We start from the raw sequence: 9,589 nt of genomic DNA on the forward strand, positions 1-9,589 counted from the left end.
TTCCTTGCAAGCAAATGGTGTTAACGCATCCAAATAAGGAAAGTCGATGGTAAAGAGAATCCGCCTGATCCTCTGGGTGCTGGATGTCTTCTTGTTGTTCTATAGTATCTCCTGGATTTCATAGAAAGGTTTGGTTCGAGCCAAATTGAAGAGGCTGGTAACTTTCCATTATTGATATCGGTTTGGCTAGTTTTGGGAAATTGATTGCATCTTGGTATTCCCATGACCAATTCTTCTGCTTTTGGGCTTTATAGAAAGCTAAGATATCCATCTTGAAGCCCATGATTGGTTCTTGAGAAGCATGCTTCATGGTTGGGGCGAAATCCACTTCTAAAGGCTGGTACTCGCAATTGGACGGGCTGGAAAACCACCAGTTTGTAAAATCCATAACTTCTTGGTCCGTGAAGCTTTTCCGGTAATTCTAAGACTCACTGATTCCTTTATGAGTTAGATTTCTTGGAAGTGCTAAAGCTCTAGCCTTTATAAGAATCTCATTTCCACCTTTTGTTAGGCATCTATCTGACCATCTATTGATTCTGTGATCAAGTCTGTTTTTAAGGAATGCAAATAACTTCCACTTCGATCCACTTAATTCCTAAGTAAGATCTCACTCTTTCTTCATTCTCAGTACACAAAGTGGATTTGATTGCTTGCTTTATAATCCCCGAAACTCTTTTCCGAAAAGAATTGACAACTTCTCAAAGTTAATATGTTGTCCCGATGCTTTCCCATATACTTTAACTCCTTTCATGACTTTATCATATTCACGGGACTTCGACTTACATAAGAAAAGATTATTATCAGAAATTACAAATGAGACACCTGGGGCTAGCGCTGCTATGCGCGTCCCTGTTACCTTTCCTTGATTACTTGCGTGATTTAGAAGGCTAACAAGCGGTTCCAGGCATAAGATAAAGATGAAAGGAGATAAATGATCACAGTGACGTAAACCTATTTCTGGTACATATTCCTCTAGGTTTTCCGGTTATGAGGACTTGATACTTAACGGTAGATACACAGCGCATAATCCAATTAGTCCAAATTTATGAAAATCCCATTTTCAATAACTTTGAAAGTCCATTCCATTTGATTGTACATTTTATTCATATCTGTTTCGATGGTCATTCGTTTGTGTTTTCAGCCTGGTTTTGTTCTGAGAGTATGACATATCCTAGGCGACTATTATATTTTACTCCCTCCGTTTCTAATTGTAAGTAATTTTGCTTTAAAGCACAAATATTTAGGAAGTTGTAATTTGAAAAAAAAATATCATTTAATCAATTAATTCAACCAATTATAAAAAATTAACATTATTTCATTGATCACACGATATCCAATAAATTAAAAGATGCATTGAAATATGTAAACTATTTATATTGTGAAACAAACTTTTTTTGTTAGAACTACTTACATTTGAAAACGGAGGGAGTATGTAATATGCTCATCCATAACAAATTCTGATTGGATTTCTGAGATATGCACTGGTAGTATTTTTTCAGTCTCTCGCATAAAAATTAGAGATTATCTTTTAACTCACATTGTACAAACTAATCGGTAGAAATCGTGATATCTCAGTTGGTTTATCTTTTTCTGGAATGAAACCAAAATTTGAAAGGAAAAAAAGATGTTGAATTGTTGAAACCACTGTAGACAGTCTTTTTTTTTTTTTTTTGTAACACCCATTGTAGACAGTCTAGGTAGCTTTTAACATTTAAGCTGTAGTTACTTTAATATTTAACAACTTAACGGACAAGCAGCATAATTTAACAATTGAACGGATACAGATAGAGTAACTAATTTTACAAATTTCATTTAGGATATGATTGCTAAACAGTAAATGAAATTTATTTTGGATGGAGTAGTTGAGAAGAAAGATTAAAAATTAAATGAAATAACTTTTCTTTTGAAATTAGTGTATTTTATTTTATTTTTACGAGACAAGTATTATATTTACCATTTGTGTAACAGTTTCTATCACAGGAGAAAAACGTAGATTGTCTTTTACTAGATTAGTAAAATATAAGCTGAAGTTAGAGTAAATGATTTGGCTAAATTGTTTTCATTTATTAGTGATAATCAGTCAAAACCGTACCGTAGTGATGTAATTAGTTATTTCATCAACTAGTGGACATGAGTTCTGGTTGTGATTATATTCAGCAAATACAACTAGGAATAAATTACCGTTCACGGAATGGTAATTACAGTGGTAGTGCAACAAATCTTACAACTAATCGCTCATACACAATATCACCCATTTATGTAAATTTGGTTAACATAAATATTTAGAGAATTTTTTTTTCTGTGTGCGCTGCGCCATTAGACAACAAATGATAAAAAAATGCAGGTGGCTGTTATTGAAAGCTTGTTGACCGCTATTCCATTTTTAACTTAGAAAACTAAAATCTAAAATAATTTCCAGAGTTTCTACCAAGTCAGGTGTATTTGTTATTTAAAATATAACTAACGAGAATTCGATCTTGGTCCTTGATCTAACCATGTAAATCTGGAAAATATATTATTTGTCTTTTTAATTTTGTAAATTCAAATCAGTTAATTTTATTGGTTTGAGCATTTATATTTTATTGATTGTTTTATTATTGCTAAAAATGTGTTTAAATATATCTTAAGTAATGCTTAACTTTAGAAACATAAATTTAAACGATTTTTAATATGTGTACAATTTTGAAACAATTTCTTAGTATAAGATATTAGACATATGGACTAGTTATATGGTCCTCATTAAGTTTTAAGGTTGGTTTTAAAGCACCGTTTTTGTTAGCATATTTGTTAAAATCCTTGTTCTTCATTTTTCTATTTATCTTATCACTATTCTGAGTTATCGAGTGATAAAATGATGGCCTTGTATATTTTAAAATATTTAAAAATGAAAAATAAATGTATTGTCCAGCATCATCTGTGGACCTCTTTTACTAACAAACCTTGCATTCACCCTTTGTGGTAAAGTGTTCAATTTATCTCACTTTTTATCCTCAATTAAAGTGCCATATAAAATTGATAAAAATTATATTAACATTTAAAAAAAAGGAAAATAGCTTGGAAAAAAAAAGATGTTAACGCTATTGACCAAATCTGATTTCTTCTTCTCTTCATTCACGATGATGAAGGAATTGACGTTGTTAACGCCATCCATCGGCTTCTTCTTCTTCATCGCCCACAGAAAAGATAGGAAGCTTTGTTTGTCAAGTTCGAGTCTCCAATTCTATGCTTTCAAATCCAATTTCGACTTCACCTTCTCCAAGCCAAATCAAGCCATGTTCATCCATGGATTTTCTTCTTCTTCCTGCTATTCGAACATCACCACTGGCGTAAACCAAAATCGATTTTGTAGTTCTGGGAAGAATACCAAACAACGAGGAAGAAGATGGAGAAGGAAAATATTGAGCTAAAAGATAAGTTTTTTGTTCTAACAATACACTTTTGGCTAGATACTATCGTGATTGCTTTTGGTTTTTCTGAATCCAATTTAGAGCTTTGGTTTCTCCTGAAAAAATTATGCCTGTTAATGGAGTGTACGAAGATGTGTGATGTTTTGTTAAGTCTATTACTCGGTTTGCTGTATGATGGCTACAATATTTGATTCGTTTAAAATGCCTTGGTTCTGGTTATCAACCTTTCTCTGACACACATAATATATGATACATCATGGTAAACTTCTTGATAATGTTCCAAAACCAATTTTTCTTTTGGTTTTATATCTTGCTACTATATATCTGTAAAACTGATGAATTTGAAACGGTAGACAGCCTTATAAATTTGCTTATGCAAGCAGAAACACTACTAGAAATCACACATAGGCAGCAGATTAAAGAGATAGCTGACAGAGAACGTGGGTGATAGTGCTATGGCTCAGCATTATGACCATCCTCTTCACATACAAATATATTCAATACAAGAATAGAGCAGTCTATGAAGTTAAATGAGCGACATGAACCTTATTTTAATCATACAAACCTACATATAGCAACATGAACAAAATTAAGCAAAAATAGCATAGCAATAGGAGACATGAAACATTGAAACGAAATTGACTCAATTTTTATTTTGTCACCATCAAAATAAAGAAACAATAGCATAGCATAGCGCCCTGTTTTAAATCTCGCTAGGCGTAATGCGTGCGGCAAGGGTGTGCCTAGCGCCGAATCAACTAATCAAGATTATACATAGATTAATCGGCGATTTGTTTTTGTTATGTAACTATATATTTCTGTGAATGTACCGTAAAGATGTTGTGGCTTGGTGTTTAATACTCATGAATTAAACAACATAACCCGTGTTCGACCCTCGGTGGAGCGTTTTTTACAGATTTTACTGTTTTTTATTTAATGATGAGTAGAAACGTCATTAAACAGTCATCTTCTTCCTAAGGATTTTTGGGTTTTTGCGACTGTAAACACAACGGCTGTGTAGTTTTGATGGTTTTTGAAGCGATTTTCTTTGTTTTTCTTGTTGTTCTTGTTTAAGATTTCATAGATCTAACATAGATGACTCGATTTTTAGACTAAAAAATAAAAACTTAAGTTTTTTTTTAAATCCGATTTCTTCACTGTATAGCTTCAACCGCCACGCTAGATCACCGTTGAGCGTTTTCTCGGCCGCCGATTCGGCTAGGCGGCCGAGTTTTCGAACAGGGGCATAGCGTAATTGACTCAATCTTCTATTGTTATGTTCTTACATAGACGTGACAAAAGAAGAACTAAAGAATATCAAATATGATCGTACATAGATGTGATTAAAGAAGATCTAACAACTCTAAGCTTATAACTATATGATCGCGACAAACAATAATTAAAATTGAGGTTAATTAAAATTGAGGTTAATTATGTTGCTCTAACGAATTGACGTGAACTAAAAAACATTAAAAAACTTGAAAGAGGATAAGAGAGAGTAGTGCAACGTACCGATACAAAAACGTAGCTCGAACAAGTAAGTCACACTAAGAGTTACTTGGGAGCCGCTTCCTGTTCTAATTTTTTTAAGAGAAGTCTTGAAACAAGGGACCCAACAAAAAGCTCTTTGTATTCTTCTCAAAACTGTTAACGGTGGCGTTCCTCTTTTCCAAGCTATTTTTTTTTATTAAAAAATTTAATACCTTTTTTTACTAATCTTGCATGACAGTTAGATTGGTGATAAGAAATGAGGTGAATTAGACACTTCATCACATGGGGTAAAAATTTTTTGTGTTCCTCTCTTACAGTGAGGCTGATAAACTCCCTCTCAAAATTGATGGCAATGTTTTACTCTTATTTTGGTAGCAAATCAAATATTAATTTCACTTTTTTTATAAAATTTGGGACACGTAAAATACTGTTAACTAATAAATAAATTTGACATCTAACAATATTAAAAGGGGAATATGAAGCCCTGTCAACTATGCCACGTCAGATTGGAAAATCAGCCTATCAGATATCATGTTATTACCACGTCATCATCGAACTGGTCTTAGATTTTGGGGTTTAACAAAAAAAAAGGGGTCCAATTCAAGCTATGTCACGTGTAGGAAGCATAAACTTTTGATCTTCTCCGACTGATCAAGATCTCTCCACTTCGCCGTTACTGTAACTCACTTTCAAGAATCTATTATGCTCTTTAAACCTTCTTTAATGGTTTCGTTCCACTTCCCCTCTTTCTCTTTCTATATAGAGAGATTCATCTCATAATAAATCCATTTCTAATCGAAAACCTCCACTGAAGAAGCTACAGCTACAGCCATTAAATCCACCTGGAATTCACGAGTTGTGAACTCCTGGTACAGAAGCTTCTTACTGATGGAAAATCCGGTACCGTCCCATCACAAGAAAACACTGAGATGTTTAGAGAGGCTGTGAGTAAATTCAATAATTCTTTTACTAAAGTTTGAATCTTGGAACATGAATCTTTGAATTGTGTCTAAATCTATATGTTTTGTTCGTTTCTGTATCAGACGAAATCAAGGCTGAAGATGTTGATGTGAACCCTAAGATGACGTTGCGTATGCATCTATGTTCCCTTCTCTTCAGTTTAGCCTATTCTATTTTCGGTTTTATTGTATAAAAATCATCCCCAACTTGTAGTTTTTCCCCCCACTGATGACACTCTTTTCTTTACATACTATGCATATGAGTGTGTGAGCTAAGCTTGCTTGATGAATTGTTTGGCAATTGGTTACCTTTTGATTAATAGAGATCCTTACTTTTAGATACTATTTGCAGGCTTACGTCAGCCCACAACAACCATAAGTTTATTCCCTTGTGAAGCTTCCATGGCGGCGGCTCAAAGATTTAATATGTTTCCTCTGCAAGCTTTTCTACCTTATCTTCCTGTCTCTCCAAGTAAGCTGACCCGAAAATGACATAGACTACTACTACACATGATCTGTTACAAAACATGATGTATAGCAAAGTTAAGAATTTTTTCCTCTTTGACAAATTTACGGTGATATTTTGAAAAACAGATGTGTGAGGGAATGAAAACATATGTGTGGTTCATACGCCCGCCATTCATAGGTTTAAGACAGAAGAAGTACTGAAAAATGAAGTTAAGAAGAGAGACCTTTTTATAACCTTTGCCTTTGCTTTCTTCAAGAGTGAGACTCTTTGTATCATGCACAATGAAGTATATGAAGAGAAACAGAACGCATATCACCCAAATCCACAGATCAATACTCAAGCTCCTGCAGAAAAAAATACCATGTGAGCTAAAACCTCCAAAACTTGATTGTTCGTATTTACAGTGATCTGTAGCTCAGAAACAATATTTAATACTGATTTGGTCAGCCGAGAACTAAATGGGGAATATCTAGAGGGAGCATCTCGATAGATCTGCAGTGCGGGTCCAAGCCATGTTCAGGTCTATGAAAGCTCAAGACGATGAAGCTCATGTAAGATTATGTTTTGATTTTATCATTTTCTGAACCTCTCAGTTTAGAAAACACACACACAGACTAAATGATACTTGAATAAAAAGAGTATTTGTTTATGGTGTGATGCAGTTGGAGTATGAGTTTGCAAGATATTTGGTCAGAATAGCGGCTAAGAGATGTGAATCTAAGAGAATTTGGTGTCGAGATTATATTAACGGAAAGGGTACTCACCACCTCCGAAACTGGCTTTGGATCAAATATTATAATGATATAATCAAATAGTTGAAGATAGACTACTGGTTTTTGTCTTTTTGTTGAAACAGCTTCTCAGACTTGAGATCAAGGTATTGTTTTACTATATCCATGTTGTATTTTGGAGATCTTTTTGGATCATTCACTATGGTTTTGATTGTGTTTAATGATTCAATGTTTTTTTTTTTTGAATCAGAAAGAACTAGCTCAAATATTTGAGAGAGCAAAGTCTGTGGATCTGTATCCTACAGAACCATGGTAATTTCAAGCATTTGATTATTCTTTCATGCAGCTTAGTTGTAGTGATTGAAAGACAACTTTAGACCACTTGGTATCCTTAATTTTGTGGAGTAGAAGCATGTATGGTGCTTTTATAGTTTTTACTTTTATTTTCTACTAGCTTGACTGGGAACTGATATCACATTATCTGCAGGTTTCTAGTAAGTTTCTGTTCTGGAACTTTGTGTATTTGGAACTACCGGACATATATGGGTGAATAATTTTATTTTCTTTCTGTTTTCATATGCACTATTATTCAATGAAAAAAAGTTGCGATGAGTAATGATCAAAAGTGCAATTGGAAGATTATTGTTTCTATGAGGTTTCATAAAAGAAAAGACTAAGGTTTTTGAGACGATGCCAACGTTCTTAATTTAGAGTCATTGTTGGTTTATATGTTTTAAATATCAAGTTTTGGTAATGATTTGTTTAAAAAGTTTGTTCTTTAAAAAAAAAAGTTTGTTTTTTAGTTTGGTTTGGTTTGCACAATGATATAATTTTTATGTTTGGATCAATTTTTGATTCAATCCTATTTCTATTATGAAAGTGTTCAAGTTGGTATCAAAACTCAATGATTAGTTGAGTATGTTAAGTTGATGACAGAAAAAAATAACTCAATGAATCTCAAGTCAAAGTTTAAACCAGTTGTAAATTTTACAATTGTTACAATTGTTTTATACAAAACTTAAAAGACAAAACAAAATGTATTTAATTCATAACTAGGTTTAGAGATTTTTTTAATCCTACTTATAATTATATATATGACTTCTAATAATAAAAAATAACAAATTGTTAGTTTATACTATTTTAAATTTGTTAGACACAAGATAATGAATAAATGCAAAAAAAATTAATTTTTTTACCAATTGAATAGTTTAAAATCGACAATTATGGTCATATATAAGTGTCAACTTCTATAAGTTAACTAAAATTTATACGAACACCCCGGGCATAGTGAAAGGACCCGACCCATTTTTTCGTAACATCAGTGCGAGTCTGGCTCGACTTCCTCGATCAGACTTGAGCCGTTTTCACATTTTTCCTTACTTAGAATTATTTCAGAGTGTTAGTTCTTTTTCAGACAGTCAAGTAAAGCATAATAAAATTTGAATAGATAATCTGAGGTTCGAGTTAACAAGTCAGTTCGCTATAGGCTATTACATGTTAATCTAGTCCTATATCTACCCAAACCCACCATCCTTCCTTCCTGCCCATGTCTCGCGTTCAAGCTATGTCTTTACCTTTTCGGGTCTGGTCCTGATCTGCATCCAAACAAGGAGGCATAAGCAAACAGTTTGCTTAGTGAGAGCGGTCATTCCGTCCCACTCAGCCAAGTAAAGCATTCGAGTCAATCAGTCAATAAACGGACATGCTTATCATCAGTCAGTTACTTAGCCGACCCAATCGTTCCAAGCCAGCGCGCCATCAGATTCAATCAAGCCCTAGCAGGCCAATACGGCTCTAGGCGCATGATCTGATCCAGATGCGTCGATGGAAGGAACCGACTGCTCGGACCAAGCCAGAACTTAGCAGATAATTCGAATTAGACAAGCAATCAGTACATAGAACATTCCTATCAATCAGACTACGATTGAGTACGATAGGCTACAGTCACGCACTCACCTTTGTCTTAGAGTCGGTTTGTTCTGTTTGATTTGGTCTCTTCTGACACCTCTTGAGCGGTTTCCATCGGATCTTCGAACGTTCAGACAGTCGGATTCACCCTACAGACGATCGTTCTTAACTCGGACTTGATCAATCCAGCCAAATATCGAAAGTTCTCTCTTAATCGGACTTTTCTCTCTGTGTCTTTTCTCTCTGGTTCTTTCCTCCGTTTTCGTACAGAAATAGCGAAATAAGACAAAGGAGACGATTAAAATGGGCAGTTGGGCGGTTTAGGACCGAGAAACTGCCAAGTTAATCATTCCCGCTTATTTTACACGCGGCTCTTAATCCGTAACCGCCACCCCGCGCTCCAAAGCGTTCCAGCGCGAGTTTTTCCCCTTTTCGGACTTTAACTGTTCCCGCCAGTTTTACTTAGACGAAACTCGAGCTAGAGCTGACTGATCCAGTCGACAACTCTAACCGCCTTGTCCGTATCAGACTGATAATACTGAATCAGCTCATCTCAGCTTAGCCGACAGCCTTAACCGTCTTGTCTGATTTCAGACAATCGCTGTCTAGCCGACCAGTTCAACC

At 34.6% G+C, this 9,589-nt stretch overlaps 1 long non-coding RNA gene across 1 annotated transcript; it reads left to right on the forward strand.

Annotated features, from left to right (window-relative positions):
• The first annotated feature begins 2,365 nt into the window (after positions 1–2,365).
• Positions 2,366–7,620, forward strand: LOC125590231. Its single transcript, XR_007326484.1, has 2 exons — positions 2,366–6,329; positions 6,452–7,620. It is a non-coding gene; the product is annotated as an uncharacterized LOC125590231 (long non-coding RNA).
• The last annotated feature ends 1,969 nt before the right edge of the window (positions 7,621–9,589 follow it).

This window comes from Brassica napus, chromosome C7, assembly GCF_020379485.1.
Source record: "Brassica napus cultivar Da-Ae chromosome C7, Da-Ae, whole genome shotgun sequence".
In the NCBI taxonomy this organism is placed as follows: domain Eukaryota; kingdom Viridiplantae; phylum Streptophyta; class Magnoliopsida; order Brassicales; family Brassicaceae; genus Brassica; species Brassica napus.